The sequence below is a fragment of the Anabrus simplex genome, chromosome 3, assembly GCF_040414725.1.
Source record: "Anabrus simplex isolate iqAnaSimp1 chromosome 3, ASM4041472v1, whole genome shotgun sequence".
NCBI classification, from domain to species: domain Eukaryota; kingdom Metazoa; phylum Arthropoda; class Insecta; order Orthoptera; family Tettigoniidae; genus Anabrus; species Anabrus simplex.
The window spans coordinates 240254846-240279687 of NC_090267.1; the positions used below are offsets into that span (position 1 = coordinate 240254846).

Here is a 24842-nt window from a genome sequence, read left to right on the forward strand (position 1 = left end):
TTCTTATTTTGATGATTTTAAATGTTTTGTGGAGTGTGTTGAGTTACTGTTAAATGGTCAGCGTGGTGGCTTTCGGCTCAGAGGGTCCCGGTTTCGGTTCCTTGCCGCGTCCGGTTTGTTCCCTAGCTCGGAAGCTGTGTGTTTGATTTCGTTTTAAGTCACACAACACACCACACTACCAACCACCTCAGAAACACGTAATAATGATTGACGTCCTTGTAGACATCCTGTCGTAAAACTGGGCTTAGTCCAGATATAATTCCAAGCCCAAGTGATGGAAGAAAGCCATCTACTACTACTACTACTACTACTACTACTACTTTGCCTCGTCGTTAGAACAAGTAATCATTCTGTAAACACAGTGTATAGTTAATAATGTAAGGAAAGTATTGTACTTACCTCTTCTTTCTTCTTCTTCTTCTTCTTCTTCTTTTTTCTTCTTCTTCTTCTTCTTCTTATCTCCTTGTCATCTTTCCCACACCGTTGTGAGTTCACTGGTGCAATCTCTGTCACATACGTGGAAATGGCCCAGATTTACGACCGAATGTCCTTCCCGACGCCAAGGCAGGATGTAGCGTAATCGGCCATTGCGTGTTGCTATAGTGGTCGGCAGATGTGCGTATTGCGTGAATGAAGAGGTGTGCACTTAAGAATAATACAGACGTTCAGTCTCCGAGCGAGAAGATTAAAACCGAAAGCGGCTAATATCCCCGGTCTGGCTGGGAATTGAGCCTCGCCGCATGGAACTGAAGGCTGCTGCATCCTAAGAGCCAGACTAAGCAAGTGTCGTCATTATCTGATTATTTTAAACATAATTACAACATTTGGATTGAAATATACATCCAGAAATGAATTTGAAAACAATTGAAAAATAGAAAGGCATTGTCCTAAAAACTTCTGAACTATAACACCGGAGCCGTGATGTTCAACGAATAAATCTTAATAATATGCATGCCTCTGTATCCTGTATGTTGAATTTCTGTATTACTTATGTATACTACCTTTTAATAGTATGTAATTTTAATTGATCTCTTATTTCCAGTTTGGATGCATCTGTCGCCTTCCTCATGATCCGTGACCGGTGAGTGAAATTTTCCAGTCAGTATTAAGGTACTAGCTCATTTGTTTCTATCTTTATGATTATTTACGATTTTAAATTGCTCACATATTCGTAAAACAACTGAACAAAAACAGTCGACCACAAAGAGTCAACATGTTATCGTAGCATTCCCTTGGGTAGTTAACACTGAATATTTATCTACTGTTTACCAATAAATTGATGCATTTGTTTTGTTTTAAAACGAGTTTACGGTGTTGTACGTTAAAACCTAACCTGAACACTGCTTTTTTTTTCCTTCTCGTGCTTAATAGATCTCATCATCATCATCATCTGTTTACCCTCCAGGTTCGGTTCTTCCCTCGGACTTAGCAAGGGATCCCACCTCTACCGCCTCAAGGGCAGTGTCCTGGAGCTTCAGACTCTTGGTCGGGGGATACAACTGGGGAGTATGACCAGTACCTCGCCCAGGCGGCCTCACCTGCTATGCTGAACAGGGGCCTTGTGGAGGGATGGGAAGATTGGAAAGGATAGGCAAGGAAGAGGGAAGGAAGCGGCCGTGGCCTTAAGTTAGGTACCATCCCGGCATTCGCCTGGAGGAGAAGTGGGAAACCACGGAAAAGCACTTCCAGGATGGCTCAGGTAGGAATCGAACCCTACTCTACTCAGTTGACCTCCCGAGGCTGAGTGGACCCCGTTCCAGCCCTCGTACCACTTTTCAAATTTCGTGGCAGAGCCGGGAATCGAACCCGGGCCTCCGGGGGTGGCAGCTAATCACGCTAACCACTACACCACAGAGGCGGACCTTAATAGATCTACGGAATTTTATTTGCAAAGTGCGCATTGAATAAATGTACGTTAAAGAGTACGATAAGAAATATTTTATTTAGAGATGGGTTTCCGATACTTTCGATCTATCGAAGGGTAAAACAGTTCATGAGATCGATCTGTTTTTGATACGTTGTTAATGCAGCAATTTTAATTCTTCCTTTGCTGCTTCTTAATCTGTTTACCCTCCAGGGTTGGTTTTTCCCTCGGACTCAGCGAGGGATCCCACATCTACCGCCCCAACGACAGTGTCCTGGAGCGTGAGACATTGGGTTGGGGTATACAACTGGGGAGAATGACCGGTACCTCGCCCAGGCAGCCTCACCTGCTATGCTGAATAGGGGCCTTGTGGGGGTATGGGAATATTGGAAGGGATAGAGAAGGAAGAGGGAAGAAAGCGGCCATGGCCTTCAGTTAGGTACCATCCCGTCGTTTACCTGGAGGAAAAGTGGGAAATCACGGAAAACTACTTCCAGGATGGCTGAAGTGGGAATCGAACCCACCTCTACTCATTTGACCTCCCGAGGCTGAGTGAACCCCTTCCAGCCCTCGTACCCCGTTTCAAATATCATGGCAGGGCCGGGAATCGAACCCGGGCCTCAGGCGGTGACAGATAATCACACTAACCACTACACCACAGAGGTGGACGCAATTTTAATCAGTTTCCCGCTGACTCCGCCCGCAATGTACAAACATGGTGTTGTTCGGTACTATTCTCACAGATGCATTTGCAGAGTTTCGACTTAATGAAATATTTGGTGCCTCTATGGATTAGTGGTAGAGTGTCGGTCTCCGGATCTCAAGATAGCGTGTTCAAACCCGGTGGAGGTAGTCAGATTTTTGAAGGGCTCTAACGATGTCGGTTTGTTAATGATTTCTTGTGACACATTTGGTGTTCACCCGGCAAAACTCATTAAAATCATCCATTGACTGCCATCTAGTAGGCTTAGAGTAAAACGTAACGTCGAAATTGACGAGCAAACAGCCAGATGGCGTCAAAGCAAAACGTCTGCACACGGTAGCTGAGGCCATACGATTATTAATTAATTAATTAATTAATTAATTAATTAATTAATTAATTAATAACATATACGTTTCTAAGTCAGACCGCGGATCCTATTATATAATTAACCCCCTATCTTATAGGCTATTCCGCCAATGGTATGCGAATAATATGTAGCAAGGCGCTGGGTGCCATTCTAAACCATACCACCGAAGCCACAATGAAAGTGGCCTCCCTTCCTTACATTTCTGCCGATGGTGCGGTGTCAGTATGTCAAAACTACAAATGTCTTTAAACGTCACATGCCAGGGCTATAAAGAAATGCTGAATTAAATCTTGAAGAATATACAGTCATTTAGAACGCGATATTGTACTAATTTCTAAGTGTGATTTGCAATTTCCGCAGATATGAAAAAGTCAACTCCCTGTCTTCACAATAAACTTCGTTCTGGGTGTAACTAATAACAGTAACAAAAGGAGACTTTTAGTAAATCATATTATCATATGATCTGTTAAACTATCAAATCACAAGCTTTACAGTAGGCCCTATATTGTAATATTATCGTGCGTCTTTAGCATGCAACCTGATGTTGATTTTAGATTACTATTTTAAAATCAGTTCTTGTTGTGAAATAACAGAATAGAGAGCATTACATATCTTTTTGGGTTACTAGAGTACTATGGTTATTTCGAACTATTTTCATTTGGATCCTGTGAGCAAAAACCGTATTATCGTCATGAAGTGGAAAAATCTTACAACACTTGCAATGTAAAGAACTTCGCCAACGCAGTTCGTGGGACTGGTTTTTACTGAACGCTACAATATAAGAATTGGGAAAGGTGAAAGTTCAACAAGTAAAATGAGTTGCTTGGAAAAGCCTGCGTCCATTAATTCCATATCGAAGCTATTTTCTTCGTTAACGTCTTCATTAACATCCTCATACTACACTAATACAAGTCGACCCACATTTACATCATTTCAGGACTGAAAACCCAGATTTAAACTGTAAAATAAACCATCAAAGCTGATTACCAGGAAAGCAGCGCACATGGTAAGCAAAGCCAACCACGCATTTAGCATTGTCGACGGTGATAGATTTGAGGAATTGATTTAGAAACTGGAACCTATATAATACGAGGGCTATTTATTTTCAACCTCCGATCGGTCACGAAATTAAAACCGCAGTGAGAATCCGACGAAGCGTTGTGCAGATGTGTTGCGCAGCATCTCTAGTATGCCTGTTGACTGCATCACGTCGCAGTTGTCAGTTCTGAGCATGCACTGAGCACGTAAACATGCCTAGGACAATAGAGTCGCCCGCCAAGTGTGAAGTGCGGGCTCTCATTCGACTTCTTCATGCTGAGGGGTGCAATGCAATTTCCTTGAATCGCCTGATCCACTCGTTGAACAAGATCATCGTTTGACACTCACTTCCTTCCCTGACCGTCTGAATTATGAACGTCTGTACGTGCTGCTTCAAAGTTCCTGCACCACTGCCACACTTCGCTGTCACTCATGAATGTTTCACCATATAGTCCTCTCCGTGTAAGGACGTACCCTAAGGGTGCAACCTTACCCTTTCTCCTCGGTAATATTAAGATATTGATTTATGGTTACTTTTCTTGCTGTTGGGTCTTTTTCAGTGTCGGTAACCATACAGTTTAGGGACCCTACTTGCCGATACGACGTCTTACATTTACCGTTAATCTGGCACGTTGGCAACGTTCAATCACTGCTCTAGCGTGAAGTGCGTGTTGCCACCGCATCGCCGTTAAAGTCACTAGTGATACATTTGCGAGAATATTTAAAGCATATTTTATTTTTCTGTGGGATTGTAAATCTATTTGGCTAATACCAGGTAAGTAGGATTGTGGCATGTTCGGATAATGCATTTAATAACATAGTTTGTGTGAAATGATGAAAGTGCTCAAATACGTCAGTCTCATATCTAGATCTACCGGTGCATGAAATAACTCTTGCGGGACGAAATTTTGGCAGTAGAACTTATAACATTATTATTTTCAAATCCGCAGTGAACTTGAAAGCTGACCTAAATTTCGTTCACGGAGCTTGGCACATTAGTATTCCTATATGTTTCGTGATAAGCTTGAAGATATAACCAGCCTTCAGGCTGAAAATATGCCCAATAATCTCTCTCCTTACTGGTTACCGGTATTGAAGAGAGAAGGAAATATTCGCGCAAAAGAAAGGGAAGTCATTGGATGTCTGGAACTTTCGAAAATCACACTGCAAAGACTTATTAAATAAATTGCATCGTTTAACACGCCCCTCTTCTCAAGAATATGGTTATAGTACGCCTACTGTATATCAAAATAAAGACAGATAATTTAAGTGAGAAAGTGTGTTTATTTCCTTAATTCCTGATTGAGGCGATATTCATAATTATCTTGATTTATTTCATCTTATCTTTTATCATTTACTAGGGTAGGGAAACATTCATTATCGGTGTTTACATTGAGGTTAGTTTGTTATGGTTATGTCTGATGATTTTAATATGTAACCAGGCAGGTTGGCAGCAGTGATCAGCCATTACAAAAAAGAGAAAAGAAGAGCATCGGGCGGCGATATTTACTTTGTGGGGTATTTCCTTACGTGGCAATTACTATACGCATTACTCATTCGCGATGAATTTCGGCTGCATTGTACACCTCAGCATGAAGCAATCGAATGACAGCACGCACTTCATAATTGGCCGGGGACTCTGTTGTCGTAGTCATGTTTACGTGCTCACTGCGTGCTCAGAACTGACATGTGCGACGTGACGCGGTCGGCAGGTATACTAGATATACTGCGCAACACATCTGCACTGCGCTTCGTCGGATTCTCACTGTGGTTTGAATTCCGCGACCGATCTGAGACTGAAAAGAAAATAGCCCTTGTACTATGCGTACTCGTAAGCACATAGTAAATCACGCCATCCGAGAATTTCCTTCAGCAGAAAGAATAGTAAAATATGAGCTACAAAATGCAGATAGCACATCTGTTAGGACGGATTATGACATCAAGAGCACAGTTCACTTTTGTAGACTACAACTATAAAGTTCATCATAATTATATGCATTGAAGTGATACCTTTTAAAGAAGTGTGTCATACCAGTAGGTTAGGAAAGGCTAGGAGTGGGAATGAATTGACCGTTGCCTTACTTGAGGTGAAAGTGGGAAACCACCGGAAAGTATCTTCAGGTCTACTGACAGTGGGGTTCGAACGCACTATCTCCCGAATGCAATCTGACAGCTACATGACCCACTCACTCGCTTGTTATGAAACAGGGACTTTTCATTACAAACAAAACCCATAGCACTACAGCTCTTGAAGGGCCTTGGCATACCAAGCGACCGCTGCTCAGCCCGAAGGACTGCAGATTACGAGGTGTCGTGTGGTCAGCACGACGAATCCTCTCGCCCGTTATTCTTGGCTTTCTAGAGCGGGGCCGCTATCTCACCGTCAGATAGCTCCCCAATTCTAATCACGTAGGCTGAGTGGACCTCAAACCAGCCCTCAGGTCCATGTAAAAATCCCTGACCTGGCCAGGAATCGAACCCGGGGCCTCCGGGTAAGAGGCAGGAACGCTACTCCTACACCACGGGGCCGGCTTTCAGTACAAATAATATTGAGAAACTCATTGCGTTATGTAGAAAACTAACAGGTTGTTTGAAACATTTCTCGAAATCCACAATGGCTCTCAGAGCTTTACAGAATCGTCTTCCTCTACACAACCACCTAATGAATCTACACGACGGAATTCAATTATTCATATGCTACTAAGACTTCAAGAACGAAGCAGAACCGTTCTATTCGTATGCTCCGATCCCCACCTTCCAGTAATAACAGTATATCAATAGGAGCATACTGGCATTAAACAATTTTGATCAAGCAATACTTGCCGCAAGTTCTTCTATAGTGACAGTGTCCGGGACAATCCCCGCAGTGAACAGCGTCTTGTCTCATCTTCAGAAGCCGTGACAAATTGGTCGCTAATCATCACACTCAGGCTGTTATTGCCGGATGTAATGAATAAGCAGCACAGAGACAATGGAGAGAAAGAAATATGCTTCGTTGCAATGCCGTTGGATCCCCGCTCAGAAGGACGAGATTTTGCTGAAATTTTAGAAGGATCTTGAATCTACAAATGAAGAGGTGAGACTTTTATTCCACGCTGATATGTCTTAGGTTTTCAAATCTTTGGGTAAAATATAGGTTACATTTAAATGCTCACTAACAATAGTTTAGTAAAGATACTTTGAATTTTACATGATCAGTTCTTGGAAATTAGGGAGATTTCGTGGTATGTGGTTCGTGTATAGCAACATTGTGCCAGAAGATAATACTCCCCCCTTTCATGTGTATACTATTACTGAAAATAAATACAAATTTTCCAAAGCTGAGAAAATTTGCTGTCAAAATACTTATGTATGCCACTTTTTTGAGACTGTTTAACACAGCACAACTCATATAGGACAAACAAATAAGTAGACCTGACTTCGAAAGAGTGAGATAGCTTGTAATTTTGAACAAACTCTTCTAACACTTATCAGCATTTTTTAAAACGTTGGGTCAAATACTTTTTTTGCTAGTGGATAGGATAGGCCTAGGAGTTGAAAGGAAGTGGCCGTGGCCTTAATTAAGGTACAGCCCCAGAATTTGCATGGTGTGAAAATCGGAAACCACGGATGACCATCTTCAGGGCTGCCGACAGTGGGGTTTCGAACCCACTATCTCCCGGATGGAAGTTCCCAGGTACGCGCTCCTAACCGCACGGCCAACTCGGCCGGTTCAAATACTTTTAACATTTGCTTTTTGGAAGGATGGGTAACTATAGAACACAATATATTTTCATTTAATCGACAATTCTACAGATATTAATGTATGAGCATTTTATAATTTAAGAGATGCATTAATTTTATTGCATTTTATTTCATCTTGTGACTCAAAGATATTATTGTAAATACGTTAAATATTTCATAATGAAATATTCAACCGGTAAGTGAGGAAATTCACATCTGTTCGTTTGACATGTTAATATTCTGAAAATGAAAAAGAAATGCATTTGATAGAAAATACGCAAGTATCGAGACTAAAAATATGCATTGGTATAGAGTACTGATTTTTTTATAGACCTATCTCTAGTTTTATTGTGGAAAACCATAGTACTGGACGAGGTAGGCCTATACAGATTTTGACGTCAATTCTTCTGCATAAGATTCCGCTCAGATGTTGTTGTTGTTGTTGTCGTCTTCCTCAGAGTGTACGTATTAATGTGTCTTGAACAGGTATTAAATTGTAAAAGTCAGGAAGTGTAAATGCATGCATACATACATATACTGTAGGTACATGCACTATTTAATTTATTCTTCCCGTCCTTTTCCCCCACAAGGTTTGATGTTAATTTGACCAAGTTTTACAACCGGATGCCCTTCCTAACGCCAATACTATGTGAAGGGATGTATTCACTATTGTGTGTTTTCTATGATGGTTAGTAATGTGGTGTATTGTATGAAGTGATGTGAATTGTGACGAACAAAACGCCCAGTCCTCGAGCTAGAGAAATTAACAATATGCAGTTAAAACGTGGGCTCAGACGGGAGTCGAACCAGCAGCTCCCTGAACCGAAGGCCAATTCAGTCAAGGAGTCGGACTCATACATCGTTAATTTAATATGAATAATAAAATTAAAATAAATAGTATTTCCCTATCTATTTTTAGCGAAACTATAACCTGTATTTCAAGACCTAAATGGTATGTATATATCTACCCCCGTTTGCTTATACGGGGTCGAAGTCAGGTGAGATTAAATTATATGGCATGTTCTAACGGCTGGATGCGCTTTCTGATGGCCAACTTCAACAGAGGAGGTAATGAAGGTGAAATTAGTGATGGTTGAAAGAAATTGCGTAAAGAGTGGACGGATTCCGCAGTGGCCTATGAACAGGAACTTGTCCGGCATTTGTTTGGGAATAAAAATAGAAAAACTACTAAAACCATTCTCAGTATAGCAGACGGTGGGGCTCGACTACACTCGTCTCCCAAATGCAGAACTAGGCTCTATAGCGGTAGCGCGTAAACACGCGTGGCCACTATGCTCGATGTTCATTTTAATGAAGGGAATAACTGGTAAGCAATTAAAGGCTACGTAGGATTTTCAAGACCTGAATACAGTCCATAATAAAATGTAATGAACTTTTTACTTCTCTATTTACAGTATATATTCTGGATCTTCGAGTTGATTAACAGTATGTATTAACAAAATAATATAAAAGGTCATATGGAAAGAGACATACAATAAAAAACCAAGAGGGAGTAAAAATAATTTTAAAATTAAATTAAGAACTCGCACACTGTTCGATTTTAACGAAGTACCTACACTATTCCGACGCGTTGTTCCCTTAACGAATTCTACTTCACGCTATGCACATTTGATATTATGTCTATAACTTGAAACTATTTTCAAGTAATGAACTAAATTTAGTTCCACACGACGTCGTTGTAAGTGGATAAGGTGATTGTCTGTCTGCCGCTACGTGGCGCGGAAATATCGAAGCTAGGAAATGTCTACATGCATGAATACTTGCAGTGATTCATTTAACCTGGTCTCTTCAGTGTATAGTTCTAGAGATGTCAAACACTCGGCTCTCTACGCAATATCTTACAACTGCAGTAGTCTCTCGGTAATTCGAGTCTCCATGGTTGGATATTACCATAAATCCGAGCTGAAAAAATTGAATAAGAACAGTAATAAATCGTCAGTTTTCAGTGCGCGAGTGCCTTATAAGGGGCGAAAGCTGAACATAGTGCACACGACACTGACCTTGAACGCAGTCTGACAGCTCTCCTATCCCAAACAACCCTCGCACAAGGGGAGCTGAGCGTTACGTCGAACAGCCCGATACGATTCCGACGGACAACCTCCTGTTTAGACGGTAACGGTGAAGTTCGTTAAAACAGATGCGCACAATAACTGTGCTCTAGTTTGCACCACTACTGAATTAGACCGTATAATGCTTAACATATGGAATTTTTCAAGGCACCTGACTATTTCTTTTGATATAAGGCAGTCTGCGTGCTTTTGTTTTCGTAACTGCTCTGCTGTAATGTTCAACACTTTTTGTCAACATACGCAGGCTTTTCCATGTAATTCCGTAAGTTCGAGTTTTTCTATAGTTTCTCATAGTCTCGATCCGCCCACCTCGAGTTTCCAAGCTGATACTGTGCTCTTATTCAGAATTCAGGAATGAAAATATTTTCTTAAAAATATCTTGCGTACAATGCATTCCCTATAACAGAGAAACAACCTAAAGAAGTAAATGGGAAAAATTTTGTCTAGAAAGTTCGGTGAATTATAACATGACAGAAAGGAAACAGAAGTTATTGACAAAATACTTCTAGTCACCTTCAAAGTACTTTCCACGGGCCACAAGACACTTTTGGCAACATGCATGCAGCTGCTGGAAACTTGCCACGAAGACCGTGTTATTTTATTTTTTTAATCATTCGAAGCACTGAAGTCACACGTCTTAGGATATCTGGTATGTCAGCACAATGCATGCCTTTCAGGATTCCCTTTAAGCGCGGAAACAAAAGCAATTGTGCAGGCACCAGATCCGGTAAGTACCGATGTTCGAGAATGTGGCGCAACATGAAGCGTTTCCTAGCCAACCATAAATCGTTTGAACCAGTCGAGAACACATATCTGCTCACAGTTTTCGTTTAGCACACTAGCATAAACATCGCATGCGTCTCCGTCTCCATTTTCCCCAATTTGTAAGAAAACTTTATGCGTTGTTCCCTTGCACGATGACACGAGTCTTCACACGTACTACGTTCGACTGGTCGCAGCAGACTAACCTGCTTCAGCACCGTGTGTCCAACGCTACTTACAAGGAGGCATTCTCTACTGGTCACCGCCGATTTCGCTCAAATTTAGAGAACATGCAGGGCTTGGCTAGCAATGAAAGTACCTGAAGTGGGAACTCCAGATGGCCAAGCGTATAGAAAATAAAAGTAAAAATGTTGACGCGGATCTCGCACCGTATAAGCCACTTACGTTAGTGCGCACGCCGAGCAGTAGTTGGCTTAGCGGTAAGAGCTCGGACTAGTAATTCGATGGTCGTGGGTTCGACTCCTCGTGTGGAGACTATTTCTCCTCCCGACTTTTATATTATTCATTTTCCAAATAAGCAAAGAGGTGAATAATTCACTTTATTTATTTATTTATTTATTTATTTATTTATTTATTTATACGCAAAAGGCATAGAAAAGGTTAAAAATTGGGATTTCATTGTCATACTTTTCAACAAGGGATTGTAATTAAAGCGCGCACGAAAAGACTTTGTACATGAAAATTCAAAACTTTATTCATTGACATTCGATAATTTGCATATGTCGGAATGATATTTATCGCAGAAACAGGGGAGACAATAATTATTTCTGCATCTAGCACAAGTTATAAACGCCTCATTTTTACAACCACATCGTTGTTTCAACGTCTCCATAGAAAAGCATACTTGATTGACTTTTATAAAGCATTCTCTCTCATCGCAAAGTTTAGAAACGAACCACGCGTAACGTAACATCTTACCGAATATCGGCGCGGATAATTGATGAACAGTCGAATGTATTTTTATGCAGTCTTCTCGGGAAGTTATTTCTTTTTCTTGCTCGACGAGACGAGAGAAGTTTTGTATAATTTTAATCAAGTATTTGACCTGATGATAAAAATACACATCGCAGGGTTGAACTAGTGGAGTACATTTAGGGGAAATTCCACACTGGGAGTCGAACCCACGAACATCGACTTACTATTCCGAGCTCTTACCGTTACGCTAACTACCGCTCGGCGTGCGCACTAACGTAAGTGACTTATACGGTGCGAGAGCCGCGTCAACATTTTTATTTTTATTTTCTAAATGCTTGGCCATCTGCAGTTCGGGTACTTTCATTTCTAGCCAAGCCCTGCATGTTCTGTAAATTTGAGCGAAATAGGTGGTGACGAGTAGGGAATGCTCCCTTGTTAGCATTTCTCGAGATGTCTCACTATTCACATACGCATGCAGTGTTGTCACGCGTTGTTATTGTAATATCGGTCCAGTCACCGTACTCTTTACGCACCTTGTAGGTATAGTAAGGTTAAAGCGGCAAGTAGGTAAATAAATGCATGACTGGTAGCGTCTACTCTAAGATGTGTAAAGTAACATAGATAACAGGCGCAATAAGCCCACTTAGGATTTTAACAATTTCTGTAAGGAGTGCTGGTGTTTCGCCTCCTTGCCTTTTGTTTACGGCCGGTAATGTGTAACATGTTCTTTCACCATTAATGTAATTTCTATATGAGTCACCTCAGTAGTTTGGGAATAGCCCCTGTTCCATCGGCCTAGTGCCCTTTAGGTTTTTAAGTGTTCATATCCAGGAGTGCAAGTATATGCCTCCATTAATTTTGTGTTCAGGCCATTAATATTTTGTGTGAAAATGGGAAACCACGGAAAAACCATCTTCAGGGCTGCCGACAGTGGGGCTCGAACCCACTATCTCCCGATTACTGGATACTGGCCGCACTTAAGCGACTGCAGCTATCGAGCTCGGTGGCCAATAATTTAACCTGTTATTCTTATCCCACGAAGGCCCAGTAGGTTGGGTATTTAATACTCCTGTAAAAATAAGTTCCATTTGTAAATGGTGGTTTGAAAGACCAGAGATTGATGTAATGTTCCCTTGAAGAGGCTAGAAGATACTGAGAGCTTGTTCGCTCTTTTTCAAAGTTTTTGTAAGATTTATGGATGCCTCTGGAAGGCTAAGTATTTGTAATTTTAGGAGCAAGTGCTCTTGGATTAGGAGATTTCTGCCCCTCCTTAAGGCAACATCATATTAGCAATTATGTCCCTGTTTATTTATTTCTGAGTGTAAAGTTTCTCTTGTGTTAGTTCCCTTTGGAAACAGAAACTAATATACACTCTTGTTCATAAAAACCAGAACACCTCGAAACACTAGAGATAGGAAGTTCATATTCACAAGATGTGCATTAGTATGTTCTGAAGAAATATAATTAGCATATATACCATGTCGGCCCTCAGTTCAAGGTCCACATCGATATCTCAGCGCACCACCACCGAGTGGTAAAATGTGCCTGCGGCTCTCGATGTGGCTATAAACCGAAGGTGATGGATCAGTGTGACTTGAGCAGACGTGCAGGATGCCTTGCAGACGTATGCGAGAACCGTTCCATCAAATAAGTGAGTTTGAAAGAGGGCGCATTATTGGCATGAGAGAATGTAATGCATCCATCTGGAAAATTGCTGCTCGTGTGAGAAAAAATGTATCTGCAGTGCAACGGGTGTGTACAGAATTGTTCACAGAAGGCCGTAGAACACAACGAGATGGGTCTGGTCGCACCACCCAGAACCCCTCCCCCCCGAGAAAATCAGCACCTCATCCAAATGGCTTTGCAGGACAGATTTGCATTCTCCTCGGCTCTGGCGCAACAGTGGTACAGTGTAACACATCATACACTATCAGCAGTAACAGTCCGTCACCGCTTATTACGGTCTGGGTTACCGGCACGTCGTCCACTTCTCCGCCTACCTTTGACTAATGTGCATAAACATGCTACTGAAATGGGGTAATGAGGGACAACATCTGGGGACAGGAATGGCAGCATATAGTGTTTTAGGACTAATCCAGGTTCTGTTTGTTTGAAAATGATGGTTTCATTTTGGTTCACATTGACTGCTTTCGCACAAGACATACAGCGCCAACTCAAGACCTTATGGTGTGGGGTGCTGTAGGTTATAACGACAAATCACAGCTGGTGCGTGTCCAGGGCACTGCGACCAGTTTCACGTACGTGAATCACATCCTGCGACCCGTAGCCGTACCCTTTGCGCACGACACCCCAGACGCCATATTTCAGCAGGACAGTACGCGACCACACGTGGCTGCACGAACACGTGCCTTCTTATTGTCACAAGATGTCAGACTGTTGCGCTGTGACCCAGTGCCAACTACCAAAGATGAACTCTGGAACCAGGTGAATGCAGCATGGACGGCTATACCCCAGGATATACACGTCGATGCAATCACGCATGGGACAAGTTATCAGTGCCCACGGAGGACCCAACGCCTACTAGGCAACATGAACCTAGGTGACTGAAATGCTAATCGTTTCTGCAGAATATACTAATTAATGTGTCTTGTGAATATGAACTTCCTGTCTCTAGTCCATCAAGTTGTTCTGCTTTTTATGATGATGACTGTAACTGTTGAGCAAGAGATAAGCCCACATCGGGGTAACTGTGTATGAATACTTTAACGTGAGGCCAATCAATAAGTTGTCTAGTGGAATTTTAGTGCGCCATTAGAAACGGATGGCTCTACGAGGCTAGGCTGTGGTATTTTGGAGCTCAGACTCCTGAGTAGAGTATCTTTTCGGAGGAAATAGTGCTCTTGTAAAATATTGTATCTATCAAGAGCAATAGGGCTCTTTTCATGCCAATTATTTGCGTGGTATTATCACAAGTTTTAGTACCTGATTTTTGGACTTATAAGTCCCTGATATTGTTAGAACTGACGAGCTCATTAATAGCCTGTTATATTTGTTGGGTATTCATTCAGATTTTCTATCTCGCAATTTTAACAAAAGGAAAGAAATAAAATTTCCAAATTTGTTGTGTTTAGTTCTGCTCTAGTCAATTCCTTATCCAGCCATTCAACCCAGACGCTTTTATCCTTCTGTGAACCACGAAAACCACGGAACAACAACAAAAACAACAACGACAACAATAATAATAATTCTATTCAGTTTCTACTGAATGTAAATGGTAAGATAGAGCAAACTACTTAGTCATGCTTAGGGGTGGAAGGTATAGGCTTCCACTATCCTTAACCCCGGCATTTGGTGGGGTAGAGTGGTTACCTTACAACCGGTCGCTTTTGCCCACGAGGAATGAACTTGTTACTAATTTTTTGAATAGGCTGAGTGAACCCCAGGTCCATATGCACCTCAGGAAGTAGAGATCTCTTTTCTTACATTTTTGACTTATTGACGTGGAATCGAACTCTCATCCTGCTGGGTGAACAGTGGAAGCAGGGAGAGAACCAACTTCCCCTTGTTGTACATTATTTATCCTGATTTCGTGTTAAACTCTAAACTTACCCAGGTCAATATAATTTATTTGCATGCGGGTTAGGAGAAATAAGCCAGCGCTTAGCGACGTGTTGCACGTATTTGTTGAGTATAAATAGGCTATTCCATAAATTATTCAGTGAAATGTATAAACCAGAGGATTAATCCTCAGCTATACAATGTAATATACAGTACTACACGATATTATCGCGGATCTCGGTGGAAAATCAAATATACTGTATTTTGTGTCGGGTCACACTGAATCTATTATAGACTATAAAAATCGGAACCCTCCATGATCGAGACTGGTATTATTTCCACGTAATCTATCTTCCATCATTCGTCCCCTGTGGGAGGGGACGTTGGAATAACATTCACGATATCTTCTGGCTATCGCAAGAGGCGACCAAAAGGAGACCAGGGCCTCTCAACTTGGGAACATAAGTTAGTGACCACAGTTCCTCCTCTAGCTGAGTCTGTCATTACTTCTAGTTACTTGTCAGGTTCTTCACCTTCATATTTCCGATCCGACCACCCTTGGTAATTTCTTGTTTATTGCGATCTCGCTGGGATTAGGTTTTCGAGGCCTGGGAAGTCTTTCAAATTCATACCCTTCGCGTCTCTTCCACTTCTGTTGCCGATACCCTCTTATTTCGAAGTGTCGGACCTCTTCCATATTTTCCCTCTGATTAGTGTTTATAGAAGATGGTTGCCCAGTTGTAATTTTTTTAAACAATAATCACCACCAACACATCTTCATTCGCTTTTATGACCAAACCCCGAGATTGATCATAAATACAGCTTCATTCACCTTGTGCATTCGCTGTGTTCCCCCGTAACTCTTCATTTGAAATATTTTCATACAATTGTTGTGATATTGCTCCTTTCATTGCTACGATATTTTTTAAGGTTGATCTGAATAAAGGTTTGGTTATCTTCTTCATACGAATTATATGAAAATATAGTCTGGCTACATAAAGTACTCTCACAAATATAAAAACATTGTGGAAGATCTGTTAAGAAGCCAATACAGTGAATTATATGATCCATTCCACTGAACATCTTGGTATTATTGTTATTTTTGTTGGATTTAGTAATATTTTAATATAATTTCTATTGAGAAATGGGCCCAACTCTTAATCCTATTTGTACACCTCCTTTGGGTAGTGACACCCGCAACACTCATAGTGTACGGATGCTTGAACTTCACAAAATAATTGCTGAAGCCCAGAGGTTGAGATGCTGTCTAAATTCAAAATAATAGTAATGATAATAACAATTGTACCGGGGGTAAACCTTCTCCGGTCAGTTAAACAGCGCACTTTCTATAAGGCCATCTGGGTAATTTGCCTTGAGCTGATGTCATGAAAAATAGTTGAATTTTCAACAGCCAGATGTCTCTATCATCGGTTTAATTGCTCCTCTTACCGGGTCGAAGTCTAATTAATTTATTAAAAGTGTGTATTTTCACAGTTGGCTAACCTTAGTGTTTTAAGAATGTTTTGTTCTTTTGTCAAGGTTGTCAGCATTTCTGCCCCCCCTCCCAACTCCTGTATCTATCAAGCAATCAGAAATTTTGTGAATATTTTCTCTAGCCAATTAAAATTGGGGGTGTGTTCAGGCATCCAGCCTATCTGTAAAGATTTCTGGAAACTTCCCATCGAAATACCATAAAAGCTGGGCACTTTAGGGCTAAATTGTCATCTTGATCGCTACAATTTAATGAATGTGGCGTGTTCTTCGGGGTCAGGGGCCTCGGTCGGCGTTTGGAAGTTCCAGCAACTCAAGGTAATGGCAGAATTTTCTTAACATGTGATAGCTCCTGAAGATAGCTTGAGGGAAAGGTTTTAAAACTCTTTTTTTAAAATGTAAATTTCAAAACCTGGTGGTTTAAAGGTAACATTTTAGGCAAGTCTGAGGACTCTGTTCAAATCCCTGCTGGGAAACATGTAAAACTAAGGGAACAAAGAGTGATTACGCTATGTTGATTCCAATTCAACTTGGTATGGGGTGACTAACATTTTCTGAACTTCTACATTCTTAACACTTTCGGCAATTAACATTTCTCGTTTAGTCATCCCTCTGAAGAATAGGCTTAGCCTCTGTAACTTCGGCCCATAAGCCCACTTAGGGTTTTAATAGTTTTCTACAAGGAGTGCAGGTTTTTTGCCTCCTTGCATTTCGTTTCTGGAAGATCGTAATCAACCTTTCCATTTTTCATATTAAGGCCAGTAGTATGGGCAATCACGCCCCTTCTTTATCAAACAGTAGATTGTGGTGTGAATTTCCTTTTGGAACACGTGAACTACAACACTGTCGAGCAGACGATGAGCCCAAACCAGGGCCAAGTTATTGTATGAGAATTGTCAGGTTAACCTTGTGACGTAAGAATTTATGTCGCTGAGAGGCTGGACTGAATTTACTTTTGGAGCTCAGACTCCTATACATTATAAGTCAGTGGAGCAAACATGCTCCTATAAAATAGTGTACCTGTTTCAGAGCTATAATGCTCATCCCTCCGTATATTATCATGTTGATAATTCTCGTTAGTTTTGTTCCTGATTTCTTTACTTTGTCATTGTTGTTGGAGCCGACGAGCTCATTATTATATTGCTATTGTTTATTCATATCTTCTACCTATCAAGTTTTAAATTGGAAAAAAAAGGAAAGAAAGAAAATTACGAATTTCGTTGTGTGAACACATGCTCTAGATCCCACCCCGGCACCTCCTTACACCTCTGAGATTCACGGAAATTCCGTAACAATATTAATAATATTAATAATATTAATAATAATAATAATAATGATGATGATGATGATGATGATGATAATAGTGATTTAATAATTGTATTCATCTGACTGTATAAGGTAACAACAAGGGTCCAAAATAGCTACAAAATTATTACAAATTGTTATAAAATTCTAATATCAAAATACCCCCAAATCAATTACAAAAAAGAGAAGCATTCTCTGTTACTAAAAAACACAAATAATGACGCAAAATGTACATGGAGTTCCTTATGAAAGACATGATGACATCACGCAGGAAATCTGCAGAGAAACCCAGTTTTGACAGGATACCACAAACAAATTTGTTCAGCCGCCTGCACTGAATAGTAATCCATCTACCTTCCATTGTGATGGTGGGATGTTGTAAAGATCACTTAGATATGAAAGACACGACACGTGTTTGTGTGTGTATCTTTTCTGCTTATCAAATAAATAAATAAATAAATAAATAAATAAATAAATAAATAAATAAATAAATAATATTATAGTAACAATGCTGAAGCATTTGTATGGAAAACACAATACTTAATTTCCTCCCGGCAGCTTAAATGAGATGTTCATATTCGTGAGTACATAGTTATTTCTTTTACGAAACCAGAAATTCAATTATTTATTCAAAGAACTTGTGAGCTATTCTGTCTCCTTTAGCAAACACGTATTGGTGTCAGAATGAATAAATTAATAAAACAACTAATATATAAGAGGCGAATGTGGAAAACAGAAATTCGCCAAGCGCAGACCGAAGGGTGAATTTGTTATGTGTTCTGTGGCTACTTTGGCTTCGACCGTGATCCTTTCGCTTTCCCCTCGCGTTCATCCGACAGTGGTTCGCCATTCGAATAACAAGTGTTGGAAATGGCTGCGCAGATGCAAGTTTGGGCGTAAATGAATGCATCGATAAGTCATTTGCGTTTAACTGTTGCACCTTTTGTTGATTTTTTGTATCATAAATAAAGGGTATATACATAAATAAATTCGTATGTCTTTCATAATTTGTTGATGCTGTTAGGTTTTTCAGTCTGCAGAAACTATATTATAAATACATTTATAAAGTACCTCAAAAGGAAAACATATGTTAAGAGAATCATGCCTGAAAAAGAAACAACTTAATTTTTACTATTTGTTTTACGTCACACCTACACAGATAAGTCTTACGGCGACGATTAGAAGGAAAAAGCCTAGGAGTGGGAAGGAAGGAGCTGTGGCCTTAAGTTACAGCATTTGCCTTCTGTGGAAATTGGAAACCACGGAAAACCAGAATGACGTGTTTCGTTCTTGAAAGAACGTAATCAGATTATATCAAATCACACTCAAAAATATTTATAAGTGTATAAACATTTGTTTATTTTTATTTAAATCCTTAAAAACTTAAAATAGGAACTTATCATAATGAAGTCCTCACTTCTCTCCACTCTAGCACAGAATGCAAGTTGTTGCAATACCGGTACTCTATCACTGGCGTGAGTCCACCTGGCTATTTAGTTTTCTTTTTACCGGGTGAGTTGGCCGTGCCGTTAGGAGCGCCCAGCTGTGAGCTCGCATCCGGGAGATGGTGGGTTCGAACCCCACTGTCGGCAGCCCTGAAGATGGTTTTCAGTAGTTTCCCATTTTCGCACCAGGTAAACTGGGGCCGTACCTTAATTAAGGCCACGGCCGCTCCCTTCCCATTACTAGGCCGTTCCTCTCCCATCGTCACCCGTGACGTAAAACAAATAGCAAAAAAAAAAAATCTTTTTCAGGTAGCTGATGAATTTATTTATTCAAAATTAGTTTCGGTAGACTGAAGAACCCAACAGTTATAAATCAACTGAGTCGAAATTATAGAAGAGAGGGCTTCAGATATCACAAACAGAAGTTCATAATTTTGATATAACTATACCTTAGAACTGGGGTTCACCCGAAAATCTGTGTAACGAAATAGCGTCATGTAATAAAATGTGTTACGTGATGTTACATAGCAACAGTACCTTGAGAGTTGCAATTGTCATGGATCTGTGTGAAAAGAGCTATCAATACTTCACATTACAGTCTGCATGGTTGCTTGGTAATCTGATTTTCCCGAAGGGGAATGTAATAACATTTTTTTAGGTTCGCCTTATGTGTATGGTACACAGAGCAGTAATTCATGCACATTGCACATTGGACACATTATGTCTTTTATATATTTTTTCTTGAAATATTCCATACTAAAACCTCCAGAAATATGTACTATTCCGCCTGACGTACCCGGTATAATCTGTGGCAAGTGCTATGATGATGTAGAATGGCTTCGATTGAAACATGATCAGAACCTTAAGGATGAGGTAAAGGTTTTCAAGACAAGATACACTACAGGAGGAGAACGTAACTTCGAAAACAGGGAAGTTGTCTGATCCTTAGGAACAAGACTGGAGGACCTTCATTCAGGATGGCAAAGTTGAATTCAACGAGTGGTCCTAGGAAAACGTTACCCGCAGTGTTACAAATGCACACCCCCATACCGTACAGTACTATGTTGTTCGTTTAGGTCACCACAAGTCAAGTGACAAGGGTTTATTCGTGATGTAAAATTTCACATATCACGGAGTGCAATCTACTGAGACCAGAGAAATGGCATAGGGTTTAGCTCATCTCGTGCTGCGAATACTTCAAATGACTGGGACTCGTTTTAGTTTAACGTAAGCAACTTTTATCCAGTAGTTGAGATGATATAAGAGTAGCTTGTGATATGTATTGCTACTTAAGTTCTATGAGCTTGCATTCGGGAAATGGTCGGTTTAAATCTCACCGACGGCAGTCCTCAAGGTGGTTGTCCATTTTCACACTAGGCAAATTTTGGGACTGTCCCTTAACTTAGGTCACGGCTGCTACATTTCCCCTAGCCCTTTCCCACTCTTGCGTTGCCGAAAACCTTTGATACTTTTTTTTGTTGCTATTTTGCTTTACGTCGCACCGACACACAGGTCTTATGGCAACTATGGGACGGGTAAGGCATAGGAGTGGGAAGGAAGCGGCCGTTGCCTTATTTAAGGTACAGCCCCAGTATTTGCCTGGTGCGAAAATGGGAAACCACGGAAATCCATCTTCAGGGCTGCCGACAGTGGGTTCGAACCCACTATCTCCCGGGCATGAGCTCACAGCTACGCGCTCCTAATGGCACGGCCAACTTGCCCGGTCTTTGATAAGTTAGTGCGACGTTAAACCACTTACAAAATAAACCTTAAATTCGTGTCAAGTCCTGCGTGAGACTGAGGACATTGGAATTATTATATACTGGCTCAATGCCAGTTTTTCCCACCGGGTATTGCGTTATCATTAGTTTATTAACCACAAAATATCGGAAAAACAACCTTACATTTATTAATTAGTTTATAATAAACACTTGCACCGGAACGCAGCTCTTTACCTTTGTGGGTAGTTTGCAATTAATTGATACAGAGATCTAAATAGTTATTTCAATTTAACACCGATTATCACAAAACTTCAGAATAAAACATCTTTATATTTCCTGTACCAAATTAAAGCCTACAAGCTTTGTGCGAAATGTGAGAATTAATGTTGTAATTAGGGCAGTTACCCCAATCTTACCCCGTTTGTCAAAAAACATCTGAATGGTACATCATCACTATTCCTAATTTGCTTACGAAAAAAATATGTGCAAAATAATTACATGAGTTAACCCTGTTTCACCCTTTTAATAACAAATAACAAAATATCGGAATACGACATCCGTACTTTCCTTAAATAGTTTAGAAGAAACATGTGTGCCAAATTTAACCCCTCTAGCTTCTCATGAACTGAGTGATTTAACAATGTTGTGTTTAAGTTAGTTACGCCATTTTCACCCTCCACCCTTACTATAAACCATAGGAGTAAAACTTTCACTTCCCTAATTAACTCATAAAGAACACCTGCCCTAAATCACGTCCCAAGAGCCGATGACCTAGGTGTTAGGTCCTTTAAACAACAAACAACATCAGCATCATCATCATCATCATCATCAAATCATATTCCTATAGCGTTGTGGGAAGTGTGCCATTTAGTGATATGAAGTTTACTCCAATTTCACAACCTTTATCACAAAACATCAAAAATTAATTAATTAGCTTCTAGGAAACAGTTGTACAAACTTTCAGCTCTCTAGCTTTGTAGGAAGGGTACGATTTATTGATATTCTCTTTAGGATACTTCACCAGTTTTACGCCGTTTATTACAAAACATCAAAATTTTGTTTACTGCCTGAATCGGAAGCCACATTTTTGGTCAACTTCACCTTTCCTAATTCGTTTATGAGAAAGATGTGTGTCAAATTACAGCACTGTAGTTTCATGGGAAGTGTGAGAATTAAATATTTTAAGTAAGGGAGTTAACCCTATTTTATCCCTTAATAAAAAAAATGGAGTAACATATTCTTACTTTCCTTAATTAGCTTATAAAATACTTGTGCCAGATATCAGCCCTCCATCTTTGTGGGAAGTCGGTTATTTAGTGATAAGGGTTTAGGGTAGTTACCCCAATTTCACCTCGTTCCCAACGAAACATTAGAATAAAATTACCTTACAAGGAACATCTGTGCCGAATTTCAGCCCTCTAACTTCGTGGGAAATGTGAGAATTAGTGACGAGTGAATGACTAAGCGAGCCAGGGCTTTCGCTTTCGGCCACCTTTACAACCAAGAATTAAATTAGTTCTCATTTCTCGTGAAAGATGAATGTACCTTAGGGCCATGCAATTCTCCAGAAGTGGAAATCCAGTTTGTAAATTTTTCGACTCTCTGACAGGAATTTGAAACTACATCCTTTTTGGTGATCCTGGCTTCCTTTATAGGACAAGCATGATGAAGAAAACAAGTTCTTATTACACACTACCATAGACCGCATTTCTTTTGCTGCCCGTGTTAACATACATGGCATTACTTTGTGGCTCCTTTGTATTTTTAACTCTTCTGTTTGAAGGCGCGCTGCTTCTAGAGACGTAACAGTTCCCTAGGGATTGAGAAAGCAATGTAACAAGCACATTAAATAAACAGCTCTTGCTTGCAGTTTGCTGCCGTGGGTATGCAGCTGGCAGGTGTCGTGAACTGAACAGACTCATATATTGCTAATATAGAGTTTCTCTCTTATGAGGGCATAGCTTTATACGCGAGCTACACTCCAGTGTATTCGATAAGTACATCATGGGTGCGTGATATGATAACATTGAAAAGAATGAAACAATTTCAGAAACGTTTGAGGAGATAACGGCTTAGGCTTGTGGACCCGCTCGGAATGCCGGTGAAACTTTGGGAGCTAGGAACCCATCTGGAGCACGGCCTACAAGCCCGAAATATTCATTCTGCAGTGTACTAATCTGTCTGAGGAGCCTCCGTGGCTCAAATGGCAGCGCGTCGGCCTCTCATCGCTGGATACCGTGCTTCAAATCCCGGTCACTCCATGTTAGATTTGTGCTGGACAAAGCGAAGGCGGGACAGGATTTTCTCTTGGTATTCCGGTTTTCCCTGTCATCTTTCATACTAGCAATACTCTCTATTCTCATTTTATAACATCTATCACTCATTAATAAAAATCACCTTGGGAGTGGGTGACCCCATTCTACTAATAGCCTATATATAGTTCATTCATTACATCCCTGGCCCGGTCAATGACTGGAAAACAGGTTGGGGGTTTTCATTAATATGTCCGGACGCAGTGATTATTGATTCAAGGGAGGGTAGAGCTAGTAAACCTCCTACCTCTCAGAAAACCAAACCCCTTAGCGTTACAATCCTCATGGGCCTTGGCCTACCAAATGACCACTGCTGAACCGTAAGGCCTACAGATAACGCAGTGGCGCCTGGACAGCGCGGCGAATCCTTGCTTTCTAGGAAATCACCCCTCTTTTCTGTATTCATGGGTAGAAAGAGAAGGAGAAGTACAATATATAAACAATCCTTCGTAACTGTAATGAGAAAAGGAAAAGTAATTATAGGAACAACCACTCTTAATGAACTAACAAACACTGTTTCCAGTCACACGAAAAGTATCAACTCACTAAGCGTTTCAGAAACCTTACTTCATCGTCATATGATACATAATTGTTTCCAAATAACGGTATGCTATTACATGAGTAGGAACTGCGTACATTATGAATTTACTTGCTTTAGTACCCGACTCTGCTCGGGTACACTTTCGAATGTTTCATTTTAGGATTTTCATTGCCTGTTTGAAGTGAATTTTTGTAGATTTCTTTATTGTGAGGTTGATTAATACAAATACCAGGGAAAGGTATGCTTCACCCACCAAGAAAATATTCTAAGCAATTCTCTGCAATGTTGAAATGGTACTTCAAAAGTAATGCATCTTCCAGTATATTGACAACCAAAACCAAACATATCACTTACTCTAGCTAAGCCTATTGTGTAGCAACCTCATTTAATACAGACCAGCATGTCCCATTTCATGAATGCAAGCCTGCAACCTACGTGGCATGCTGCCCACGAGTTCATTTAACCACTGCTGGTCTAATTCATCCCATTATTCTGTGGCAATATTGCGTAACTCTTGTAGGTTTCGTGGTGGGGCAGGACGTGTTCACACAGCTCTTTTCAATCGATTACAATAATGTTCCACGGGATTCATATCGGGGGAACATTAAGGGCAATCCAGTCAGGTAATACCGAAACGATTGATGAAATCATTGACGATGCCTGCACGATGGACACGGAAATTGTCATCCATAAACCATAAACCTAAAATGCTGATGACACGGTTCAACAGTGGATTGGAGAATGTTATCCCTGCATTGGGGAGCGTTGAGTTTGTCCTGGATGTACAACAATGGCGTCTGACGTCCCCACATGATTCTACCCCAGAGCATCACTGATCCGCCACCTTGTTGTACTCATAGGATGAGATTATCAGGTGCATTCCACACACTTTGTCGACGATCATCGGGTATCAGACATACACGGCATTCATCTGTGAAGAGAACTCTGCGCCAGTTTTCCTTAGTCTATTCTTGGTGACCGTTCAGCAGTACCGTTCAGCAGTTTGTCTGAGTTTAAGGCCCGGG

The 24842-nt window shown here is 40.6% G+C and overlaps 1 long non-coding RNA gene across 1 annotated transcript in view; it reads left to right on the top strand.

Moving 5' to 3' along the window:
- Positions 1-24842, top strand: part of LOC136867188 (uncharacterized) — a 324204-nt gene that overhangs the window by 65563 nt on the left and 233799 nt on the right. The window contains exon 2 of the long non-coding RNA XR_010859636.2: positions 1043-1081. This is a non-coding gene — a long non-coding RNA (uncharacterized lncRNA). The remainder of the gene's footprint in view (positions 1-1042; positions 1082-24842) is intronic.